A 27,443-nucleotide genomic window follows, 5' to 3' on the forward strand; every position below is an offset into this window, starting at 1 on the left:
TTGAAGAGATACAAAACCTATAACTGAGTGTTATGGGTTGAACTATAACCCCCCAAATTCATATGTTGAAATCATAATTCCCACTATCTCAAAATGTGACCTTATATAAAAATAGGATCATTGCAAATGTAATTAGTTAATATGAGGTCATTAGAGTGGGCCCTTGTCTAAGATAACTGATGTCCTTATTAAAAGGAAATATTTAGACACAGAGAAATGTACACAGAGTACGTCATACAATGATGAGGGCAATAGGGATGACACTTTTACAAGCCAAGGAACAACAAAGACTGCTAGAAAAATCACTAGAAGTTAGGGGAAAGGCATGGATCAGATTCTCTTAGCCCTTAGAAGAAACCAACTCTGCTGACATTTTGATCTCACACTGGTAGCCTCCAGACAGATGAGCTAATACTTTTAATACTGTTTAAATCACTCCGTTTGTGTTATTTGTTACAGCAACCCTATAAACTAACACTGAGTAATAAATTGATTTGATCATTTGTTCCTCTCTTCTATTAGGATAGCTGTCCCTAGAAACATGAGCCATGGGGGCATAATCTTCCCAGTTCAGATTGCCCAAGAATTAGGCATTACCATAACTTTCATCATAATTTATGGCTTCTAGTATTTAAATCATTCACAATTAAAATTCAGGACATTGGAAATATATATATTAACACCTGTGCATGTATTAATGGCATTTTATAGATTCACACAGGCATGTTCATGGATGTATACACATATGAAAATATAAAGAAACTACTGAATTGGGACAAACCATCTGATGGCATCCATTTACTCCTACAAAGGTGACATGTATATTTGGGCACACTAAATTAGATTCAAGAAACCATATTAAGATTGGGAAGAAATAACCTTATTTTTCAAAACAGTTAGTGCTGAAATAATCACTGGAACCTAGATGAATTTCCATTTATGAGGTCACAAGCTTTATTGCCCATCCCTCCAGATTCGAAGAATTTTCGTCATTGTGGTTATGTTCTAGAATGTAGAATTATGTGATTATAAAAGATGCATGTGTTTTCATTTGTTGTAGCTTTGGGAGTTCAGGATTCTGCCATAGTGTATTTGCTGAGGACACAACAGCTAGACAGACCTAGCTGATCCTGCCTAAGGTACTGCATAGCTAACCATTTCTATGTGGGAAAACATGTAGGTTTTCTAAACCAATCCCTTTGCAGAGGTGCAAGTCTATGTATGGAGGGGGCTTGGCAGTGATGTCTTATGGCTGCTGACAGTAGAATTAGCTACAAAGAGAAATCAACCTTGGCATCTGTGATATCAGAAAGGGATTTGGGAATATCTTAATGTGAGTAGCAAGGACATCATATGTAACTGGAAGAGTTAGGACCTCCTACACTGCTTCTTAATGACACAGGCTCTTCTGTGAATAGCTAGATCTTACCAAAGTTAGGTAGTGAAAATGTTTCCTAGAATCTAGAGCTCTGGAGCTATGTTCCCCAACCAGTTCCTTGGAGGAAACATGAAATCAAACAGATGAAAAGGAAGAAAGCATTTCAATTGTCAGGGCACAAGGGACTCATTCCTAATAATCTAGAGGGGATAAGTACTACCTTGCCTATTTTACTCTTAGTTTTCATAACGTGGGAGCACAGGTGAAAATAATCTCCCCTCAGGGAGTATTCTTTCCGATTCCAAACTTGGCAAGAAAGAAAATTATTTTTTTTTCCAAATTAATTCTTAGAACAGATCAACATATTAAAATTCTAATAGTTTGGATACGATCCATCTCTTGTGCTTCTGTTCATATCAGGCATATTCAGAAGAATTTGGATTTTTTCCAGTCTTTTCTATCTATGCTATGGATATTTCTAAAAAGTGTCTTGTTTTCTATATGGTGGTTTTTAGAACCTCATTCTAAATCAAGCTATAACTTAGATAGAAGCCATTACCATGTTTTATCTTAGTGGCTATCAGCTTCCATGTATGAGTTACTTAGTGTGTGAAAATGGGGATATCCAATACTGCCACCCAGATTTGGAATAAGTTTAATATTGAGGTTTAAAAACAGGTATCCTTTTTGAAAATAGAACCTGTGGAAGAATTGAATAATAAAGATTTCTAGCCACCTCATCCCTGCCAAGAGGGAGCATCTCTGGCACCACTTCTGTGTTCCAAATGCTGCTGCTCTCCATTTAAAAGCAAACAAGAAAGAAGTGCTGAAAGTCAGGAATTTTTTTAAGCAGATGGAAACTATTTTATGAGATTAAAATAAATAAGGATTTATTAACATAAATGGTAATAATAATACATTAATAAGATGGTACTAAAACAAGAATTATTTTTAAATGAATACCTTAACAGAATTAAGAAATAAAATAAAATTAAGTATAATAAGAAAGTTGAAACTGGTGAAAAGATATCATAAATGTAGATACTGTATTTTTAATTAGTCTCATTAACGTAAAATCACAAATCAAGTGAAATAAACAAGATAAAAGAGGGCAAAAACAATAGTTAAAGTAGAGTTGAGACTTTGGAAATGTGAGATAAAGAATATGATCATTTTTGAAAACTGGATAAATAACAGAACAACTAAAATAATCATTCATTAAATAAATGTATACTGTGGCTTATTTTATGTCATAAACTACAATAGTTAATAAGGATCTGTCAGTGAACCAGGAAGACAGGTTTCAATCATCAAGGAGCTTTGTTCTGGTGGCTGGACACACAGTAGATAAGTCAATAAATTAAACTACCAAATGCGATGATTTTACCAAAGGAAATGAACAGTGTGCTATGAGAGATGGGGATCTAGTTAAGAGTGCATGAAACTTTTTCTGTGACAGTGACATTTATTCTGAGACATGAAGGGAGGATCCAGTCATACAAAAACTAGCTAAAGAGTTCAGCAGAGACAATAGTAAGGGTGAAAGTATGAGCAGAAGAATGCTGTGATGGGTGTGTGGCTGGGGTGGAAGGGTGAATACGAGGGTGGCAGGGACCCTTGTGAAAGGATCATGCAATGTGAATGGCTTAAATATGGGTGGTGTGGTCTGACTTGCATTTTTAAAGATTTTTACTTTTAAGTAATTTATACATCAAATACAGAGCTCAAACAAGCAACCTCAAGATCAAGAGTTGCATGCTCCACTGACAGAGCCAGTCAGGTACCCCAGTCTGACTTGCACTTCTAAAAGGCTACTCAACAAGAGTCGTGGGCCAGGCGAATTCTATCAGGCATTTATAGAAGAGTTACTACCTATTCTTCTCAAAGTGTTCTAAAAATAGAAATGGAAGGAAAACTTCCAAATTCATTCAATAATGCCAGCATTACCTTGATTTCAAAACCAGACAAAGACCCCACTAAAAAGGAGAATTACAGGCCAATATCCCTGATGAATATGGATGCAAAAATTCTCAACAAGATCCTGGCAAATTGAATTCAACAGTACACTGAAAGAATTATTCATCATGATCAAGTAGGACTTATTCCTGGGCTGCAGGGCTGGCTCAGTATTACAAATCAATCCACGTGATATACCACATTAATAAGAGAAAGGATAAGAACCCAGACTTCAAGCTGTATTACAAAGCTGTAATCATCAAGACAGTATGGTACTGGTGCAAAAACAGACACTCAGATCAGTGGAACAAAATAGAGAACCCAGAAATGGACCCACAAATGTATGGCCAACTAATCTTTGACAAAACAGGAAAGACTAGTCAATGGAATGAAGACAGTCTCTTCAGCTAGGAAAACTGGATAGCGACATGCAGATGTATGAACCTGGACCACTTTCTTACACCATACACAAAAATAAATTCAAAATGGATGAAAGACCTAAATGTAAGACAGGAAGAAAGAAAATCCTTAACGAGAAAGCAGGCAAAAACTTCTTTGACCTTGGCCGCAGCAACTTCTTACTCAACACGTCTCCAGAAGTAAGGGAAACAAAAGCAAAAATGAACTACTGGGACCTCATCAAAATAAAAAGCTTCTGCACAGTGAAGGAAACAATCCACAAAACTAAAAGGCAACCGACAGAATGGGAGAAGATATTTGCAAATGACATATCAGATAAAGGGTTAGTATCCAAAATCTATAAAGGACTTATCAAACTCAACACCCAAAAAAACCCAAATAATCCAGTGAGGAAGTGGGCAAAAGACATGAATAGACACTTCTCCAAAGAAGACATCCAGATGGCCAACCGACACATGAAAAGCTGCTCAACATAACTCATCATCTGGGAAATACAAGTCAAAACCACAATGAGATACCACCTCACACCTTTCAGAATGGCTAATATTAACAACTCAAGCAACAACAGATGTCGGTGAGGATGCAGAGAAAGAGGATCTCTTTTGTACTGCTGGTGGAAATGCAAACTGGTACAGCCACTCTGGAAAAAAGTATGAAGTTTCCTCAAAAATTTAAAAATACAACTACCCTACGGCCCAGCAATTACATTACTAGGTATTTATCCAAGGGATACAGGTATGCTGTTTCAAAGGGGCACATGCACACCAATGTTTATAGCAGCACTATCAACAATAGCCAAATTATGGAAACAGCCCAAATGTCCATTGATGGATAAATGGATAAAGAAGATGTGGCATCTATATCTATATCTATATCTATATCTATATCTATATCTATATCTATATCTATATCTATAGATATGTGTGTGTATATATATATGTGTGTGTGTGTATATATATATATATATATATACACACACACACATACACAATGGAGTGTTACTCAGCAATAAAAAATAATGAAATCTTGCCATTTGCAGCTACGTGGATGGAACTAGAGGGTATTATGCTAAGCAAAATGAGTCAGTCAGAGAAAGACAAATATCATATGACTTCACTCATATGAGGACTTTAAGATACAAAACAGATGAATATAAGGGAAGAGAAGCAAAAATAATATAAAAACAGGGATGGGGATAAAACAAAAGAGACTCTTGAATATGGAGAACAAACAGAGGGTTACTGGAGGGGTTGTGGGCTAAATGGGTAAGGGGCATTAAGGAATCTACTCCTGAAATCATTGTTGCACTATATGCTAACTAACTTGGATGTAAATTAAAGAAATAAATTAAATGAAAAATTTTTAAAAAGGACAAGAACCATATGATCCTGTCAATAGATGCATAAAAGCATTTGACAAAATATAGCATCTATTTTTTATAAAAACTCTTAACAAAATAGGGATAGATGGAACATACCTCAACATCATAAAGGCCATATATGAGAGACCCACAGCTAATATCGTCCCAAATGGGGAAAAACTGAGGGACTTTTCCCTACAGTCAGGAACAAGACAAGGAAGTCCACTGTCACCATTACTATTTAACATAATACTGGAAGTCTTAGCCTCAGCAATCAGATAACAAAAAGAAATAAAGGGCATACAAATTGGCCAGGAAGAAGTAAAATTTTCTCTATTTGCAGATGGCATAATATTCTATGTTGGAAACCTGAAAGACTTCACACACACACACACACACAAAAGCCAGAACTGATACATGAATTCAGCAAAGTTGCAGGATGTAAAATCAATGTGTAGAAATTGGTTGCAATTTTATACACCAACAAAGAAGCAGCAGAAAAAAAAAAATCAAGGAATTGATCCCATTTGCAATTGCACATACAATTTATTTCTAGATACCTAGAAATAAACCTAACTAAAGAGGCCAAGTATCTGTACTCTGAAAACTATAGGACACTTAATGAAAGAAACTGAAGAGGACACAAAGAAATGGAAAATCATTTCATGCTCAAGGATTAGAAGAACAAGCATTGTTAAAATGTCTCTACTACCTAAAGCAATGTACACATTTAATGCAGTCCCTACCCAAATACCATCAGCATTTTTCAGAGCTAGAACAAAGAATCCTAAAATTTGTATGGAACCACAAAAGACCCCAAATAGCCAAAGCAACCTTGAAAAAGAAAACAAAACTGGAGGCATCATGATTCCAGATTTCAAGCTATGTTACAAAGCTGTAGTCATCAAGACAGTATGGCACTGGCACAAGAACAGACACATGGATCAATGGGAGAGAATAGAAAACCCAGAAATGGACATGCACCTATATGGTCAACTAATCTTCAACAAAGCAGGAAAGAACGTCCAAAAGAAAAAGTCTTTTCAACAAATGGGTTGGGAAAACTAGACAACAGCATGCAGAAGAATGAAACTGGACCACCTTCTTTCACCATACTCTAAAGTAAATTCAAAATGGATGAAAGACCTAATTGTGAGACAGGAAACCATCAAAATCCTAGAGCAGAACACAGGCAGCAACGTCTTTGACCTCAGCCAGAGCAACTTCTTACTAGACACATCGCTGGAGGCAAGGGAAACAAAAGCAAAAATAAACTATAGGGACCTCATCAAGATAAAAAGCTTCTGCTCAGCAAAGGAAACAATCAATGAAACAAAAAGGCAGCCTATGGAAAAAGATAAGATATTTGCAAATGACATATCTGATAAAGGGTTAATGTCTAAAATCTATAAAGATTTATCAAACTCAATGCCCAAAAAACAAATAACCCAGTTAAGAAATGGGCAGAAGGGGTGAATAGACACATTTCCAAAGAAGACATCCATTTGGCTAACAGACATATGAAAGGATGCTCAACATCACTCATCATCAGGGAAATACAAATCAAAACCATGATGAGATGCTATACCTCACACCTCTCAGGATGGCTAAAATTAACAACACAAGAAACAACAGGGGTTGGCAAGGATGCAGAGTAAGTGAACCCTCTTGCACTGCCGGTGGGAATGCAAACTGGTGCAGCCACTCTGGAGAATAGTATGGAGATTTTTCAAAAAACTAAAAATAGGGGCACCTGGGTGGCTCAATTCGTTAAGCTTCTGACTCTTGATTTTGGCTCAGGTCATGATCTCACAATTTGTGAGATCAAGCCGTGCATCAGGCTCTGCACTGACAGTGTGGAGTCTACTTGGGACTCTCTCTCTCCCACTCTCTGCCCCTTCCCTGCTCACATGTGTGCATGCTCTCTCTCTCTCTCAAAATAAACAAATAAACTTTAAAAATAAATAAATAAAAGAACGTAATGAAAGAATAAATGTAAAGAGATGCTTACAGAAGGGACTGACAGGAGGGAAATGGACATGAACAACTAAAGTAATGACACAGAATTGGGAGGGGCCTCCAAAAATTCTGATTAAAACTATAGAAGTTATTATAAAGATATCATAGTAGAATTTTTAGAAATGTCTTTTAGTTTACAAATTTCAGAACTTGCTTTAAATATTCTGTTAGGTGGGCGCCTGGGTGGCGCAGTCGGTTAAGCGTCCGACTTCAGCCAGGTCACGATCTCACGGTCCGTGAGTTCGAGCCCCGCGTCGGGCTCTGGGCTGATGGCTCAGAGCCTGGAGCCTGTTTCCGATTCTGTGTCTCCCTCTCTCTCTGCCCCTCCCCCGTTCATGCTCTGTCTCTCTCTGTCCCAAAAATAAATAAACGTTGAAAAAAAAAAAATAAATAAATAAATAAATAAATATTCTGTTAGGGTCCTGCATGTGAATCCATATGGTTTGAAAAGCTGAGTAAATAATGGCGGACACTTTTAATCAAAACTTCATGGTCCACTTAGCTTTAATTCCCAAGAACTCCATTATTTGCAATATATAATATTATGCAATTTATAATATGTAATATAAAATGTAGTGAAAAATAGTCTCAGGGATCTTCTCATTCATTCAAGCAACTTGCCTCTCTCCAGTACAACGTAATTCTGTAATGTCAGAGGTATTAGAAAATATCCCAAACTGCCTCTTTGTTTTCCATAGTAGGCCAGTTAAGATGACTTCATAAGCCATGCAATGAGTTCTCCAGCAGGTGGTGATAAAGAGACACATGTAAATGGCAGTCCTGGCAACCTTATACCATTGAGGGAATGCAGAAATTTTTTTCTTAAAGATTTTCTGGAAATTTCACTTTGTAAGAAACATAATAAGCAGTACAACATAAAGGAATTTGGTCTAAAATACCTCAGATACAGACAGCAAGAAAAAAAAAATCGGGTCCAGGAATGGTTAGGACCCCAAAGAGCCAATCAGCCACTTAAAAAGTCATTACTGAAAACGGTAAATAGCAGGATAAGAAAGTCTTGATTATATGGCTTTATATGATATTAGAGTGCTATTGTATGCATTTTTAATAGTTGGAGAATGTATGAGATTGACTTAAGGGGCAGTAAAAGGAAGGAAGGAAGGAAGGAAGGAAGGAAGGAAGGAAGGAAGAAAGGAAGGAAGGAAGGAAGGGAGGAGGATAGTCAATATGTCGCTGTTAGCGCCTAGGGGAACGAAGGTAGCAGGTTAAAGGAACAGGTTGAAGAAAGGTGGATACTATTACTAAAAATCCATCGCTTCTCGGCCTTTTGGCTAAGATCAAGTGTATTACTAAAAATCCAGATGAACAAGAAATGGAACCAGCACACCCACAGTAACTCGGGGCCAGTGAACAAGGTGGAAAAGGGAAGCTAAATGGAATTCACATCATAACCTAAAAGCACAGTGTAGCTGTGATGGTTGGAGAGGACATGGTGGGGAGACTCTCGAAAAAACTGATAGGCAAGCACATTAAATATAATTGATTTCTCTGTTTAATTACAAGAAAGAGGATGCAGAAGAGAATAGGAGTGTGATGGAAATGTCTTACTGTGGGTAACTTGGACAATTCGAAATTAGAAGCAAATAATGATTGCTGTTATGTTTTTGTCTAAGAAAAACTGCATTCTGAGGAGATAGGATTAAATCCTTGTCAACAATACAGAAAACTGGTAACTACTGCCGTTGTCGTGGGCAGTAGTGCTTTTCTTCAGACCACCTCACCACGCTCACAAATCTCAGACTGTGCCTTCCAAGAGAGCTATAGGGGCTACTGTTGGCATACTGCACTAGTCAGCGATCATGTAATGCCTTCTGGACTGTCCTTTATTTCTGGGAGATTCTAGGCATGAGCAAGGGAAGCTGAATATAGTAAGAAACTGACCTCCTATGTCCTCACTTAACTCCAGCAGGTAGACATGCTCACCTCTACTCCAAGGCTTGATCCCACCCACCTTGACAGATTAAGGTCTGAGCAGATATTAGTTCTGCAAGAGACACAATGCAAGGGAGATACCGAGTAATTTCTCCCTCCCTATTCTTAATTTGGAAGAGTCAACTGGGTTTAAATATCTTTACATTTTTAGCCCTCCCCATTTCCCATACACACTAGCATTTGTATATTCCTTTTTCTCATGGGTGTATCTCTCCCCTGTGGTCTTTTCTTCCAAATCATTATGAACTGGAAAGGACTCTAGGCAAGAATAGTCTTTGCCATTTCCCAGCTTTATGGGAAGTTCAGGCAGGTGCTTCAGCTTCTCTGGATCTTGGCCAATATCTCCATCTGTGAAGCTCACAATGGTTGAATTAGGTCGTCATTTCCTGACGGGTGGTTCACGAACCCCTGGCTGTTCAAGACTGTATTCCAGGGCACTCAGTTCAATACAAGTTGAAATGGTATTTGCTTGATTTATATTTTTAAGTAGTAAATAAAAATCTTTAAAATGTCCTAGTAATGGGACGCCTGGGTGGCTTAGTCAGTTAAGCATTCAATTCCTGATTTTGGCTCAAGTCATAATCTCACAGTTCATGAGATCAGGCCCCATGTGGAGCTCCGTGCTGAGGTTGTAGAGCCTGCTGGGGATTCTCTGTCACCACCCCCCACCCCCTGCCCCCGCCTCTGTCTTCCCCAGTGCACACTCTCTTTCTCAAAATAAATATACATGAAAAAAATCCTATTAAAACAAGAATATTCGAAAGCCTCCAACTACACAGCAGATGAATATGTGCTGTGCTTAGTGGGAGTCAGATGAGATTGGGAGTAGTTTATCACACCTGCACACAGAAAGCTTTGGCAGTTTTGACTTTTATTTAGAATTAAATTGTCTTTGATTTTGGTCAGGATATTGACGTTTATGTAGTCAGGGTACTGAATATTTCCTTACCATAAGGATCTCTCATGTTGCCATTTTTTTTTTAAGTGTATTTATTTTGAGAGAGAGAGAGAGACAGAACACAAGTGGGGTAGGGGCAAAGAGAAAGGGACAGAGAGTTCCAAGCAGGCTCCACACTGTCAGCATAGACCCCAACTCGGGACTCAAACTCATAAACTGTGAGATCATGACCTGAGCCGAGATCAAGAGTGGGGCTTTTAACCAGCTGAGCCACCCAGGCATCCCTCATGTTGCCATTTTATAGCTACTCCACTTCCCTCTCATTCACTCCCCTTCATCCCTGGCAATACCAGCCTGTTCTCCATCTCAAGAATGTTCTATAAATGAAATCGTATAGTATGTAACCATTTGGGATTCACTGTTTTCACTCAGGATAATTCTCTGGAGTTGCAACTAGACTGTTAGATGTATCAACAGTTCATTCCTTTTTATTGCTGAGTAATGTTCCATGGTATGAATGTCCACTTTGTTTAACCACTCACCTGTTGTTTTCACTTTGGGGCTATTACAAAGCTGCTGTGAACAGTTACGGTCAGATTTTTGAGTTAATATAAGTTTTCATTTCTCTGGTATAACCACCCAGGAGTGCAATTGCTGGGTCTATTGTAATTTCACGTGTAAGTTTTTAAGAAACTATCAAACTGTTTTCCAGAATGGCTGTATCATTTTACGTTTGTACCAGCAATGCAGGAATGATCCAGTGTTCCACATCCTTGCCAGCATTTAGTGTTGTCACTATTTTTTGTTTCTAATTTTAGTTATTCTGACTGGTGTATGGTGATGTCTCATGGTGCCTATAATTTCCATTTCCCCAATGGCTTATTGATGTTGAACATCTTTCCATGTGTTTATTTGCCCTTTGTATAGGGCCTTCTCACCAAAAATAAATAAAGGTAACTATGTGAGGTGATGGGCAATAGCTGTATTAATTAACTTGACTGCAGTAATCATTTCACAAAATGTACATATACCAAATCATCACATTGTACTCTTTAAATATATCCAATTTTGTCAATTATACTTCAAAAAAAAAATGAGCAAACTAAAACATTACCAGTACACCACTAAATTTAGAAATAGTTTTGTTTCTGCTTCCTTTTTGCTAATTTTGAGAGCAGAAAACATGATTTTTACTTCTTATATTTTCCCACAGCACTTTCTACAGAGCTAGTCATAGAAAGTAGGCATACCTAACAAGTACACATGAATCAATTGATAGATTGTGAAAGCACTGAGGGAGTCATCAGAATTATAAGTGATGGAAGAAGCTTGGATTTGAAAATCATAAAATGTTCTCTTTCTTTTTTACCATCAATATTCTGGTTTTAGCTTCAATATTTCAGACTTAAAGATCACTGAAGGAAAACATTCAACAGCTCTCTGAAGATGTGTTCAGGAGGTTATGCATAAGCTATTCTCTGTTCTTCACATGGATATTTTCATCTTTGAACCTAAATGGCCTGAGGCTGCACTATTGAATTTTTATTTGTTTTTTTAGTGATCTTTATTTACTCTAGAAGTTCATTCTTTTTAAAAAAATTTTTTTAATGTTTACTTATTTTTGAGAGAGAGACAGACAGTGAGCGGGGGAGGGGCAGAGAGAGAGAGGGAGACACAGAATCCGAAGGAGGCTCCAGGCTCTGAGCTGTCAGCACAGAGCCTGATGCAGGGCTGAAACCCACGAACTGTGAGATCATGACCTGAGCCAAAGTTGGACGCTTAACCGACTGAGCCACCCAGGCGCCCCACTAGCAATTCATTCTTAAAGCTAGGCAGTTAATTCCTTAACCTGCTGTATTTTGTTCAAAAGATCTTGTAGCAAATAATATTTTTTTCTTGAAGAATGGAGTCATGTCTTATCCAGTAACGGGCAGTTTGTACCATGTTTAAGTGTTTCCAGTTTCATCATCCTTCACAGTACTATTTTATTTTATTTTATTTTATTTTATTTTATTTTATTTTATTTATTTTATTTTATTTTATATTTTTATATTTCAGTCTTGAAGACTTTGTTGGATTCACATCCTACTCCATTAACTCCCACCTCCCTTGGGCTCTTTCATGACACAAATGGGAGAAAAATGTGGATGGAGATAAAGGTAAGAATGAATGTGTGAAATTGATCCTTTTCCTTAACCGACAAGTTAGGCTCATTTACATGTAATGATACAACACATATATTTGCTCTGATTTTTGTAGTTTTTAAAAATATCTTTTCCTATACAGTAAGCTTTATTTTTTTATGTGGTCTTCATATATTTAGAAAGGCTTATATTTTTTTTATTCACTGGTTGACTTTATATTTGTGATATTATGTAATTTTCTTGGTTACCAATTTTTTAACAGTTCCTGTTAGTTTCCTGCTAGGAAAACATTGATAAAATAGTCATGTTCAGACCTCTGTGACTAATATTTTGAACTTCAATGTATGGCTTTAATATATCCTTATTAAATTCCATCGTTGGATTTTCCCCATTTATCTAGCATTTTGAGATAATTTTATATTTTGATAAAAGCATGAACATTTGTGTTCTATGTTATTTCCGGAGATGTGTTTCACTATTATTTTGATACTGAGAAGCACTGTCACCCTTCTAGAACCAAGCACTATGTTTTACATCAAATAATTCCAGAAATGACCTGGTTTCCCTTCACAGCTTGTAGAAAACTTAAGGCCCAATATTTTGTTCATTTAATACAGGCAGACCCATCACAATGATATACACTTTTATTTTAGCTCCACTTTTTTATTCAGATCCATTTTAATTCATGCAATTTTATCATATTCTATTTATCATTGTAAGTCACCTATAATTCTTTCTGCAATAATGTTCTTCTTCCCAGCTTTTGAAAACCCCCAAATCTGATGCTCATAGAAATTAACTCAATGTTAATAAACACATGGAACTTCTTGAACAATACAGTTAAACACATCAAGCTTTTATTAAGATTTTCTTTGGTGGGGCGCCTGGGTGGCGCAGTCGGTTAAGCATCCGACTTCAGCCAGGTCACGATCTCACGGTCCGGGAGTTCGAGCCCCGCGTCGGGCTCTGGGCTGATGGCTCAGAGCCTGGAGCCTGTTTCCCATTCTGTGTCTCCCTCTCTCTCTGCCCCTCCCCTGTTCATGCTCTGTCTCTCTCTGTCCCAAAAAAATAAATAAACGTTGAAAAAAAAAAAAAAAAGATTTTCTTTGGTAAGGCGCCTGGGTGGCTCAGTCTGTTCAGTGTCCGACTTCAGCTCAGGTCATGATCTCACAACTTGTGAGTTTGAGCCCCGCATCGCATCGGGCTCTGTGCTGACAGCTCAGAGCCTGGAGCCTGTTTTGGATTCTGTGTCTCCTTCTCTCTGTGCTCCTCCCCCGCTCACACTCTGTCTCTCTCTCAAAAATAAACATTAAACAACAACAAAAAGTTATCTCTATATTTTTAGTTCTCATTCATTCATTCAGTCATTCATTCCTGCACGTAAGTTCAGTTAATTTGAGGTTTTAGTTTTCCTGACACAGTTATCACCAGTCTTTATATTTATCTGCCTCATAGGGACCTTGGCCATCTTTGGTATAAGCCCTTTTAATATTAGAGCTCAAGAGAGTTTGCTTTGAACTACAGAAATTTCATTCAATGCCTCACCCTTCCCTTTCTCAGTGAAGCCTGTGTGTGCATCGTTAGAATTTTCTTTCCATCCTATGGTCCAACCTCCCTCTTGTAGATATTCAGGCAACTGGGCCATTGCCATCAGTAAACTTTATGAAGTCTTATTTCTCCCATTTCCTATCCAGTTTTGTTTTTCTTAATACAAATCTGTGATAACACAATTTACATACAAGATATTTTACATGCAAAGGTAAGAAACAAGAAACAGTATTAATAGTGTCATCCAATATACAAAAATGTGGGTCATATTTATTTTGCCAATTATATTTGAATACGTTGGTTCCATTGTAACATGTTTTCCTTAATAATTTCAAAGCTTAATTGGGAAAAAAATCTTAGGTAAAAAAATCTTGTTAGTTAGAATTAAAGAAGAAGTATCTTAACTTTATTTTTTAAAAGGATATTGTTAAATTTCTACATTGCTATAGACTCACTGCAGAGATTATAATAGCTATATAATCTGAAGTGTTTTGTTATTGCCAATGCACTTTCATGCAAAATAAATTCTCTATAAATATTCTCAGAAATATTCCGAATGGCTTTTCTACTTCTTTGCTTCTACTTACTTTTTGTTTAACTTTAGCCTGAGGGCCTAATAGATAATCATAGCCAAAGTGAAAGTTAAAAATTAACTCTGAACTAGTTTGTCACCTGCCTCTACCAAGGGATTTGCAAAGTTATAACTTGTTCAGCTCCTGGGAGCTGAGTTAATTATGGCAAATCACACTAATTAAATTATTCATTAGGTCTTGAGGAAAAACAATCTATTACGTTGTAGAATGCATTGTGGATTTGCCTTAAGACTCCCAGCTTGTCGTTCCCTGTGTCAGGAAATGCCTACTTAGACATTTAGTTTAAGTGAGAACAGTATGGTGAAGCTGAAGATTTGATGTTCTTTAGGCCCCCCGGGGCTTTTAATTCAATTCCCATTTGTTGCACACTTGCTATGAGCAAATCCTACGTGTTACACCCTGTGTCCTCAGAGGTTACAGATAAAAACCTGATGTAAGAAACGTACATATAGAATTATAGTACAAGGCAAACAAAAAATATATATAACTGGAAAATAAGGAAGAAAATGAGATGGACTCTGACCCGCTTAAATAAAGCTTCATAGAGGCAGAGAAGGAAGATTAAAGCCGAGTTTTAAAGGGGCAAAACTTATACAAGCAAAGATGGGAATGCAACAAAGGGCACTTGAAATAGGCAACAGGGTACTAAGACACAGAGGGAAGAATGTGCGTAGCCCTTTCAGAGAGCACACAAGTTAAGCGAAGGTAGCAGGTGAAGTCTTGAGCTGCGTGGCAACCCTGGGTTCTCTTAACACAGCGTTCGATGCGTTTTTTGTTTAGCTGCTCGTTCAGTTGCTTGAATCATGGAGCACAGCAATCATTCAGGAAAACTTGCCAGGCACTGGGCAGCTCTGAGCTTGCCTCTGTGCAGGAGCTAGTCTGTAGTGAGAACACACTGCTCTACATTTCTTGCTCCAGGATGGGTGTGGAGACAGTGATCCGACCTGTAAGGACCTGTGCATACACGCATGCGCGTGTGACACACACACACACACACACACACACACACACACACACACACGCATACATGCACGCACTTTTGTGAGGTCTTCCAGCCTAGGGGCAAGTCTGTCTGGGTTAAAATCCTAGCTCTGCCCCTTACTAGTTGTGCAAACTTGGGCAATCTATTTCACCCTTCCTAAGGCTTACTTCCTCCTTGAGAAAGGACCATGATAACATAACACCTACTTTGCAGGAATGATGTGAGGATTAAATGTGAATTAATGCACATACATTAACCAGGATTGCATTATACAGCACCTTTATGCAATTTAGAAAATTTTAACCCTCTCTCCAGACCTCTCCACAACCTTTTGCCTGGGCACTCAGATCAATGAGTGGAGATGAAGACATTTTCAGTCCCTTGCTGCCTTCATACAAGCAGCCCTCTGCAAGGTGCACCTGCACAACTGTACACAGAAATCCTGGAGAAAGGACTTAGTATAATGCTTTGCTATAACAAGATTTCAGTAAACATGGGACATCATTATAATTATTAGGCGGCAAACCACTGCAAAACACAGTGTTGAGGCTCCGTTGGAGACTACCTGGTTAAGCCGGTTATGAAAAGAAACTGCTGTATTCACAATCCACCCCTAAGTCTTAGGAAAGCGTTCAAAATACAGAATTGGAAAGCATAGCAATAGGCCTCCATTCCTGTGTGACTCTCCTCCCACTAGATGGTGCTGTCTTTCAATGCAGGCTCAGCTTCGGCTTGTTTTGGTGGAACTGATCTCCGTTTAGAGATGGCCTTTATTTACCAGTAACTCAATCGATAGCCAGGTGGTGTTTGTCCCCCCACAGGCTTCCTTCAGCTCTTGGTGGAGGAGGAGGTGTTACTTCTGTCTCAGAGCATCCGTGTTCCACAATGTACTTAAACACTGCTCCAAGGAAATGACTCTCCCTAGATGGTAGAAAGCTTCAGGAGAGCTGTGAGCGGCTATGAACTTCCTGACTCATTGAATTCACAACCAGAATGGCATCAATAAGTAATTTACCACATAACAGCCTCACTTTACCGTTTGACCACCCCTGCTTGTGATAGTGAGAGCAGAGGCAGGACTTGATCATCCAACTGTGTGGTTATAAAAAGTTACTCTCCAGACACGTGAGCTGCAAGCCAGGGGAGGAGGATTCTGCCCAACTTGAGTCCCAAGGCTGTATTTTCGTTATTTCTATCTTCCTCTTATTTTCATTTTTCTCATTCTAAGGAATTTGTGAACTTCACTACCCAAAACATAGGTTTCTGAGAAGTCCTTCAGTTGAAGTGTTTATATCACATTATGAGGATGACCTGCTACTTAAGGGGACTGGGCACTGCTGTTCCTCCACACCCATTCGTGAACAGCACACCTCCTACTAAATTTGGAACAAAATCTACATCTCAGTTTTAATGGTAAAATATCTGCAAAACGAGAAGAGGGAAGAGAAATCATTGAATCAGATTGTGACTTTTTGCTGCCTAAAATGCTCCCGTGGCTGCTTCTTGCCTCTCGCAATGGTTCTCAGACTTGGGACACTTGGACAAACTCATTCCACAGCATTTGAAGGCATGGCTTTTCGGAAGGGAGGATACGTGAGATGAAAGGTGGGCTGTATTACAGTATCCAAAGGAGGCCATGTTCAAACGTTCAGTCTATACACACAGCCTTGGAGATTCTGGTGAATAATACCACACACCCCAGTTAAAGGCAGGGAGTAAGTCCTTTGTTAACTCCACTGCCCTAGAGGAAGAAATAAAATAAAACCATAATTTACCGGGGCGCCAGGGTGGCTCAGCTGGTTAAGCAACTGGATCTGGATTTCAGCTCCATTCATGATCTCACAGTTCATGAGATCTGACAGCACGGAGCCTGCTTGGGGCTCTCTCTGTCTCCTCTCTGTGTCTCAAAATAAATAAACTTTTAAAAAGTTTTTTTTAATTAAAAAAAACAACAACATAATTTACCTTGTGTTCTCCATAGTCTGACTCCTGCCAAAAATCTCCAGCTCATTTACTGCTGGCTCCTCAGTGCATTCTATGACCAACTAAGGGAAGTGTTCATCCTTCCTCCCACTATGCCATTTTCCTTCAGAGTTTTGTGCATTTTCTCTGCCTGGGATGCCTGTCTTTTTTTAGATTACCCAAAAAACAAACAAACAAACAAAAATCCTTCTCATCCTCAGCTCCAGCCTTTATTTTCTCTGTGGCACTTTCTTTCTCCCCTCCTGAAAACTAAATATCACCTTCTTTTGGCCATCTCTTCATCTCCTCCATCAATTGAGAGTAAGAACTGCCTTGTTGGATATGATCACTGTACCTGGCACATAGCTAATAAATCCATGCCTAGTGAATAAATGAATGCAGTACTATTCAAAGGAAACACATTGCATTTGGGTTGGTCGGTAACGGTAGTGTAGGATGGTGAAATAAACCAGTGCAAATCTTATTTAAGGGTTAACTTATTAGCCTGTTTTAAAATCTAAGTCAGATAGGGGCGCCTGGGTGGCTCAGTCGGTTAAGCATCCGACTTCAGCCCAGGTCACGATCTCGCGGTCTGTGAGTTCGAGCCCCGCGTCAGGCTCTGTGCTGATGGCTCAGAGCCTGGAGCATACTTCCGATTCTGTCTCCTTCTCTCTCTGCCCCTCCCCCGTTCATGCTCTGTCTCAAAAATAAATAAACGTTAAAAAAAATTTTAAAAAAATAAAATAAAATAAAAAAATAAATAAAATCTAAGTCAGATAGAAGGTGAAGGACTGGCCAACGTCACACACAGAAGTATCTTAGCAGAATCCGAAACCTTAAACGTAAGGAACGTTCAAGCTATAGAACGTAAAATGATAGTGTTATAGATTCTTAAATGGGAAACAGCTTGTCTAATTCCAGACCTCATTTTAATATTCCAGCTGACACAGGGAAGAGCCAGAGAGGTAAGAGACTGACTCATTTCAAAATGTCTTAGCCCTTAAAAAAAAAAAAAAAAAAAAAAAAAGTCTTAGCCCCTTCAGCTCTCAGGCCATGGGGAGTGGACTCTGAGGAGACGCTGGAGGTGAGATGGCGTTGAATTGCAGCGAAATTCCAAATGGTTCCAGAAGTCCTCACCTGCAGTGTTCATCATGCTTGGGTCCTGCCCTCCACCTCACCCACTTGCTCATCCTGTGTTGGGTGATTTTCTAAGGAATTAGTAGAATTGTAAATTTCTACTTAAATGTCTATTTATGACATGGTTTTATTCTCAAGCAGTTGCTAGTATAAACTTTCAAAGAACTGGTTTTTATAAATCCGTGTCTCTAATTCATAATATAAGTCTAACAAAATGAGCTGAGAGGGATTTTTCAGAGAGAAAAAGTATAGGAAAAGGAAGTCACATTCCCAGATTTAGGGAGCTATGTATGCCTCCTACAATCTCCCAAACGTAAGAACACTGTCTCTCTTCCTCATACTGAGAAGCAAGGCAGAGGGGAAGAGAGATGGGAAATCACAGAAAGGAAGCCTAGATGGTTACTGAGATGATTTTGGAATAGAAAACAAACCTAAAGGTTGCTAAGTCCAATGGTCAATTTTTAGTTCTTATCTTACTTGACCTAGCAGCAGAATTTGATACAGTTGGTCAGTCACTCCCTCCTGCTGCAAATATTTTTCTTCCCTTGGCTTGCATTCTACCTTGAAGCTTCGGTTAACCCCAGGACTCATCCCTTGAATGTATTTATTTTTATATCTACTGGTATTCATTTGGTGAGCTCATCTAGCCTCATGGCTTTAAATATCACTAATTTATTTCTGCAGCTCAGTCTTCCCTCCCCCCCTGCCCCCTCCCCCACATACATGGACGTATACTTACCTGCCTACTTAACTTTTCCTCTTGGACTTTAATAGGTATTTCAAGTTTTACATGATCCAAACTGAGCTCCTATTCCTCCTTTTTAAACCTGCCCCTTCTGGAACCTTTTCCATCTTAGTTAATGGTAACTCTATATCCTTCCAGCTGCTTAGGTTCCATCCTGGTCTCCTCTCTCACAAACCCAACATCCAATTCAAGCCAATACTCAAACCGATAAAAATCCTACATGTTAACCCTACAGATAACAGATAACCTATATGTTAGAGGATAATATGTTTTATCTAGTCCTATATCTTGAACAGCATGTCTGGAAGAACATAACACTGCTCAGAAAGTACTTGTTGAATAAGGGAATCAATGATTTCGAGACTAAGAATATGAGTACGTGTTTTTAAAAAAGATATTTCCTTAAAATCAAGAGTTGGATATGTAAGAGCACAAAGTTAAGAATTGGGAAGGAAAGAAATAGATCTTTGTTTGACAATGAATTTCTTATTTTAGATCATCCATAAATATGGTTCCATAAATATGGTGACCTGTTAAAATCACCTGCACAGTCTTTCTTTCCCCATGTTCAGGAATTACATCAGAGTATCTAGGGGAAGGGCACAGCCATGGGTATTTTCTAAAGCTCTGCAAGTGATTCCAGTGGGAGCCAAGCCTGAGAACCACTGCTGTATGGGAATCATTCTTAAAGTTAGTGTTTACATACTAATTACTTGTTCTAAATGTTTCATACTGGAATCTCACTCTTTTTTCTTCCCTAACAAGCTAATCTATTATTTTTCATAAGGTTTTCAATCACTCAGCATGCTAGCACTGTGTACAAAAAATAAAGAATGCAAGAAAATTAGCCTAAAATTATCAGGACAAATATAAGTATTCTGAAAGGCAGCTAAAATAAAAATACAAGAGGGTTAGCTTTCTATGTGCCAGAAATAACCCTTTCAAATACAATGAGGAAAAACAAATCTATTCACAAAGAAATAAAAATTACAAAATACTAAGGGATATTTAAGAAATAATCAAGACTTAAAAAAAACTATAGTGCTTTATCAAGTTTAAAAGAAATATTTTGAATCAATTGAAACATACTGTATTCCTGCATGGGGAGATTAAATATTTTAAACTTGTCAATTCTTCCCCAAAGAAGCTAATCTTAGTGTATGCCCAGTCACAATCCCATCTTGACTAGATGATTTAAAAAGTCACCTGGGGCAACTGGGTGGCTCAGCTGGTTAAGCATCTGACTCTTGATTTGGCTCAGGTCGTGAGATTGAGCCCCCATTGGGCTTGGTGTTGAGCGTAGAGCCTGCTTGGGATTCTCTCACCCTCGCTCCCACTGCCCCTCCCCTGCTCACACTTTCTCTCTCACTCACTCACTCAAACAAACAAACAAACAAATTCACCTAAAGGATATTAAAAAGAAAAATGAGGAGTGATGACTTAGCCTCCCAAATATCACACCATTCTGTGCAGCTGTGATGATCCAAATAGTGTGGTCCCAGTGAAGGAATAAATGGGTATAGGAATGGGTTAGCATTTCCTTGTGTTTTTCAATTGCTGGGCTATAATTATCTCAACAAAGAACTCAAATAATCTATTGTACTTGAATTGTGAACCAAGTCCCTCTCTTAGAGATGCATTTTTTAAAATTAAATTTAGTGAAAAATAAACCGTTTAATCTTGTTAAGTGGTTAAAGACACAATTTTGTTTTGAAACAGGAAGGGAAACTCCTCCTTATTCCCTAAATCCTAATTTAGGAAGCACTGCAATTAAGTCGCCAAACTGATCCATCACTTACGGGGATTCATATGTGACATAGTTGTTACCAACTATTGTCATGGTTATTTTCTTCACAAAGCTTACTACAATTTATTTTCTCACTTACTTAATATTTACTTCAACAACATCAAAAATAAATTCCTTAAGGAGAAGGACCTGGTAAGTCATTAGTGGCCTGGAGAATGGTATATGCTCAATAAAATATTTGCCAAATACAGCCTTAGTGAGAATCTCATATTCATCTACTTCTCCTACCATTTCTGACTTTATAAGATGCTCCATAGCCTGTGAGTTGGTTCACTACTATATCTCACCCAAAGTCCCCTCAAAAGTATCTGCTTACGCTGGAACTGAATGGTCTAGGATGGGAAATTACCCAAACATTCCACGCTGCATAGGAACATGTTAACAAACCTCAAAACTCAATTTGATTTTAATATTAAAAAAAACTTTTTAATGTTTATTTATTTTTGAGACAGAGAGGGATAAAGAGAGAGAGCAGAGGAGGGACAGAGAGAGAGGGAGACACAGAACCTGAAGCAGGCTCCAGGCTCTGAGCTGTCAGCACAGAACCCAACATGGGGCTTGAACTCACAAACCATGAGATCACGACCTGAGCCCAAGTTGGATGCCTAACCGACTGAGCCACACAGGCGCCCCTGATTTTAATATTTTTGATACTACAGCACCTGTGAAAAAAATGTGAAAAATTGCCTTATTTGTATGGTAATTATATATTAGATCCTTATATCAAGCCACAACTAAGCCAAATATTTAGTAGAAGTACCATTTCGGAAAATCCAGAGTATTCTGCCCCATTACTTACACTGTTCTATTAGAGATAAATTTAAACCTAGCAAAATAATCACATTTTTCTAGTTTCCTCAAAGAATCATTAAGCTTAATTTTTATATTGAAATTAAATTATTTGAACATACACAAAACAGTGGGTCAAATTTGAAATATAAAAAATAAGGCTCTACATGCAAAAGGGGAGGAACAGGGTCTTTTAATAGTAGATAGGATAGATTTACGTTGAGAATGTTGAGTTTAACATGGTAAGTTTTGTTCACCAAATTCATATAACTTTTATATAACAGTTAATGCTAAAATGTTCTTGTTCATAACCAAATATTAATTGATGGAATGTCATGAATTAGTAGCTTCAAAAAAATTGAAATATAACAGGTGCACATGAAAAACACCAATCTTTTCAGAAAGAACAGAATACTGAATTTTCAGTAATTCGAATTTTACTTTGCTTGCCAATATAAAGTTCTATTGTACAGTCTTGATTATGACTATGTTTAGTGAATATTAAATAAGGTACTAAGAATAGTGGAAGTCTCCTTGCCTTAGCACTATCAATTTGGGATATGTAAGAGATCAATATTACAAAAGACAAGAAGAAAAAAAAGGCTCTCAAAGTACTTTGATGATCTGTTAATGTAAAACCAGTGTCTCTTTTTATTTTTTTTATTTTATCTCTATTTTATTTTATTTGTATTCATTTTTGAGAAAGAGACAGAGAGGGAGAAAGAGAGAGTGAGAGAGCAGGAGAGGGACAGAGAGAGAAGGAGACAGAACCTCAAGCCTGATGCAGGGCTCAAACTCAGGAGTCTGAGCTGAGATCGTGACCTGAGCTGAAATCAAGAGTCAGATGCTTCCAGACTGAGCCACCCAGGTGGCTCCCTTTTTCTCTTTTTAAAACTCAAATGTGTGTATGTCTTTGTTCTCCAGTCTTCTCCTCCAAACCTACTTATGTCTTATCTCTCTTGCCAAATTCTGGCTTCTTTTCTACTTATTTGCTCTCTACACAATGATAAACTTCTTAAGGACCAGAATTGCGTGTCCTACCTGTCTTGGCATGCACGTCCTGAAGTAGTCTAGTACCACATTCTTCATATACTAAAATGTGTGTGTGCATGTATAAAACAGGAAGTCAAGTGGGATGGTTTTTTTTTTTTAATTTTTTTTTTTCAACGTTTATTTATTTTTGGGACAGAGAGAGACAGAGCATGAACGGGGGAGGGGCAGAGAGAGAGGGAGACACAGAATCGGAAACAGGCTCCAGGCTCTGAGCCATCAGCCCAGAGCCCGACGCGGGGCTCGAACTCACGGACCGCAAGATCGTGAGCTGGCTGAAGTCGGACGCTTAACCGACTGCGCCACCCAGGCGCCCCGGGATGGTTTTTTTAATGTCCATTTTAGGTCCCAGAAATAGAACGTAATTAACCCTTGAACAACATAGGGATTAAGGATGGCAACCCCCACGCAGTTGAAAATCCGTGTGTGACTTTTGACTCCCTGAAAACTTAACTACTAATAGGCTATTGTTAACTAGAAGCCTTACCAATAACATAAACAGTTAACACACATTTTTTATATGTGTTTTCTATTTTATTCTTACAATAAAGTAAGCTAGAGAAAGGAAGATATTATTAAGAAAATCGTAAGAGAAAATAACATTTATAATACCATATCAAAAAAACCCACATATAAGTGGATTCATGCAGTTCAAACCTTCAAGGGTCAACTGAACTATAATAGTAAGTACTCTATCTGTAGGGTGATTACTATTTTTTCAAAGAACTTCCATAATTATTCTCTCATTTTACTCTCATATCAATGATGTGAAATATCAAGGGCAGAATTATTATGTAGGTGGAAACCAGGACATAAATATTTAAGTGGTTTTCCTTAATTCACAAAAACATGGACACATCCGAAATCAAAATGCAAATTCCCTGCCTTCTTTTAATCCAGGATTCTGTCTCTTAAATGCTCTTGACCTGTCTTTCATGGAAAGAAATCAACCTACTTTCTTGAAATTCATTATGACTCAGTTTTAATTGAATTAACCTTTAGTTAAATTACATAAGAAATAACTGCTAAACCATGTGAAGAAGTCAGTGTGTTTAGCAAAAATGTAGCATGTGTTTCATGTGTGCTTTCTACATGACAAGCACTTTACCAGACACGGGTGACAAAGTGGTAAATGTAACAAAGTGCCACTAAGAACTCTCCCCACTTTTTGTGCACCATGGGGTTAGTGGGCTACGTATAGTGGTACCTTACTAAACACCACTTGCTTGTCACTCACCTTTGTGCTGCTGTATGGAAACAAAATGGCAGGAGTGATGTCAACAATTCCCGTTCTTCAGAGGCCTGTGACATCAGCACCTAGTAGAATGTGGTGCGGATACATTGGACTCACAGTTTCAGTTTGATTTTCAGTCTGAAAAAACAAACAAACAAACAAACAAACCCCCAAAAACAGTAGGAAGCACAACAAAAGCAAACAACCAATTATCAATTATCAAAGTCCCTGGAAGAACACTAGAAATAAAGGATTTCCTTTTCTCACATTTTTCTGCTGTTTTATACACAACTGAAAAATAAAATGGGCATTTCTTAAATCACAACCTCTCATGACCAAAATAATGAACAAGTGCAGAAAAGGAAGAAGGAGGAGGAGAAAATCGGAAATACTGTATTTCTTTTTTTATTTTTTACATTAGTTATGATATTGTGGGGGATTTGACATATATTAGAAAGTACTCTATTTCAAAATGAAACCAAGTGAGATATACATAGATATTGCTTACTAAACTGCAAAATAATGGGACCAAGCAAACCAGGATTTTCCAAGGAGTTTGGACAACACCATTTTGCCCAGAAGGCAAAGATAAAGCTGCAGTTGTGATAAGGCTTTTATAAAGAATGGGCTGGATCAGAAAGGAATCTGATAAATGGCTTTGTACAGGTTGGATGTGATTGTTTGGCTAATCTTAGCAAAATCTGTATTTTTAACTCATAGTCAGAGGCCTGCAAGCCCCCACGTTTGCAGGAACACAGAGTACCTGTGAGGAGTAGCAGCCGGCACCCTAAACATGACGGCCAGGATGCCACATTGCTTTCTGGAAGTTAACATACCATGCTACCCAAATCCTTTGTTCCCAAAATAAAAATGAGTGCTTCCAGGGACAGAACTTCTAACACTGCGCTTCAACCATTTCAACCTAAGACTCTTCATATCAGTTGCTATAATTATCACTGTGAAACAGGACATGCATTTCTTGCCATATATAGATATAAGGGACATGTATTTGGATGTCAGCATCATTACAGGTGCCTTCCTCAGGACAATAGTAGTAGAATTCAACAGTCCTTCACTGCTTGATCACACACCTTGTTTGAAACACCCTTTCCAGGCAGCCTAGAAGTCCATTGTTCAAAAATCGGATTCCCTTTGTTTCCATTTTGAGAAAATCAACAGGAAAAGCCAACTTCCCAAACAGGCAAATGTTGGAAATGGTTATGAGCATTATGAAGAGAGCATTCTGTTAAGTATTTGAATTTACTCAAAGCATGCTTTAGTGTATGTGTAGAAATGATGATGAACTATTTCAGGAATAGACCTCTTAAAAATGGTGGGTGTCTGGGGAGGCTGAGTGGCTCAGCCGGGTTGAGAGCCCGGCTTTGGCTCAGGTCATGATCTGGCACTTTGTGAGTTCAAGCCCCACATTGGCAGGCTGCTCTCAGAATGGGGCCCACTTTGGATCCTCTGTCCCTCTCTCTCTGCTGTTCCCCTGTTTGCTCTTTCTCAAAAATGAAATAAACATTAAAAAAAAAAATGGTGGGTGTCTGGGACGCCTGGGTGGCTCAGTAGGTTAAGCAGCTGTCTCTTGGTTTCGGCTCAGGTCATGGTCTCACAGTCGTGGGATTGAGCCCCATGCTGGGTTTGCGCTCTGTATTGGCTTCCAGCTGACAGTGAAGATCATGCTTGGGATTCTCTCTCTCTCTCTCTCTCTCTCTCTCTCTCTCTCTCTCTTCCCCTATCTCTACCCCTCCCCTGCTCATGCTCTGTCTGTCATAAAATAAATAAATAAACATTTTATTTATTTTTTTTTTAATTTTTTTTTTTTTCAACGTTTATTTATTTTTGGGACAGAGAGAGACAGAGCATGAACGGGGGAGGGGCAGAGAGAGAGGGAGACACAGAATCGGAAACAGGCTCCAGGCTCTGAGCCATCAGCCCAGAGCCCGACGCGGGGCTCGAACTCACGGACCGCGAGATCGTGACCTGGCTGAAGTCGGACGCTTAACCGACTGCGCCACCCAGGCGCCCCAAATAAATAAACATTTTAAAAAAGTGGTGGGTGTCATGGTCATTTGTATTATCATTATAATGGTTATTATTACTATTACCACTTCTACATTACAGATGAAGATATTAGATCTCAGAAAATTAAACAGCAAATCTAAAGTAACAGAGCCAATAAGCGGTAAGGCAAGATTTGTTCATAGGCTTACATCATCAGTAACATGTTTTCATTTATTTGCCACATAGTCCCTCTTTTTTTGTCCTTTCTGTTTTTTAAGCATTATTTTAAATATTGTGTGATCTAAGGAGGTCTACAATAACTATTATATAGACGGATAAAACAGGCATAAATTGGTTGGTATAAGATCAGAAATGTCCCTGAAATGTGCCAAACCACATTTTTAAATGTCTGGTATAGATTTCACCCACAAATTGCGTTATACTCTAAACCTTCATATGAATTTTTAATATTGTAAGTTAAAAAAAAGTATTGTATAAAAATTAAAGTTTCACAGTGCTGTTTGTTTTTTGTAACAATGTTTTATTGCACAGTTCCGAATTAAATTAATAATTATAAAACATGCACAATGTTCTAACCTTCAACCTTGACTATTTCAAGTTACAGTTAATAGTGGTATAAATACATAATATTTCTCAGGGTTTGCTCCCAGGGTGACTGAAGTATAGCCTCTCTTATCACAAAAAGCTAGGACCTTTCACATTTATGGTATTCCAAGTTTTGAAATAAAACTGGGAAATTCACTACAATTGATATGTTTATTCATTAACACCAAGTCCCAAAAAATGGATCAGAGAAATAGAAGAAAAATAAAAGCATATAGTGCTCCTCGAAGCCTGGGAGTACATAGTTCAAGAAAAAGGGAGAGACCAATGACAGGAAATCCAAGAGGGTCTGAAAAGCAATAAACGTGGTGTCTTTAGACACTAGGAGGTCACTGAAGCCCTTGAGAAGAGTTGTTTTAGTAGAGTGGTGGGGACAGAAGCCAGATGGCTTTGTGAATGCTGACAGTGGCCTGAGTTAATCCAAGGATAGCCATGTCAAAACAAACTTAAGGGAGATTATTTTCATCAGAAAATCAGCAAGACATTCAACTTTGATGGATTTTTTAAAATAGAAAATGAACAACCCTCCCTGGTTCAAATCCTGATTTTCTTCTTGCTTTACATCTCCTGCTTACCTTTCTTTTTTTAAGACTATCTATGTTTTACAACTTGACCTAAACATATCTGATTACATTAGATGTTGCTGAATGTTGTATCCCCATCTGAGTATCAGACCGGCAGGTATTAAATGCAAATCAAATGAAAGACAGTAAATTCATATACTAAGACGGTTGTATTTAGTGAGATTTGACATGGGTCTAACAGATGAAGAATGAGAAACTGTGTGTTAAAATTGATTACAAGTGGATATGGATCTACAGACACACAGACTCACAG

The 27,443-nt window shown here is 38.2% G+C and overlaps 1 protein-coding gene across 2 annotated transcripts in view; it reads left to right on the top strand.

Annotated features, from left to right (window-relative positions):
- Positions 1-27,443, top strand: part of ASB15 (ankyrin repeat and SOCS box containing 15) — a 59,482-nt gene that overhangs the window by 1,660 nt on the left and 30,379 nt on the right. Inside the window, exons 2-4 of one of the 2 annotated variants that reach the window (XM_045495482.1) lie at positions 1,061-1,139; positions 12,043-12,143; positions 18,155-18,178. The gene's annotated coding sequence lies outside the window, so the exon portion shown is untranslated. The remainder of the gene's footprint in view (positions 1-1,060; positions 1,140-12,042; positions 12,144-18,154; positions 18,179-27,443) is intronic. The other variant, XM_045495483.1, reaches the window with a different exon arrangement.

This window comes from Leopardus geoffroyi, chromosome A2 (assembly GCF_018350155.1).
Source record: "Leopardus geoffroyi isolate Oge1 chromosome A2, O.geoffroyi_Oge1_pat1.0, whole genome shotgun sequence".
Taxonomy (NCBI): Eukaryota; Metazoa; Chordata; class Mammalia; order Carnivora; family Felidae; genus Leopardus; species Leopardus geoffroyi.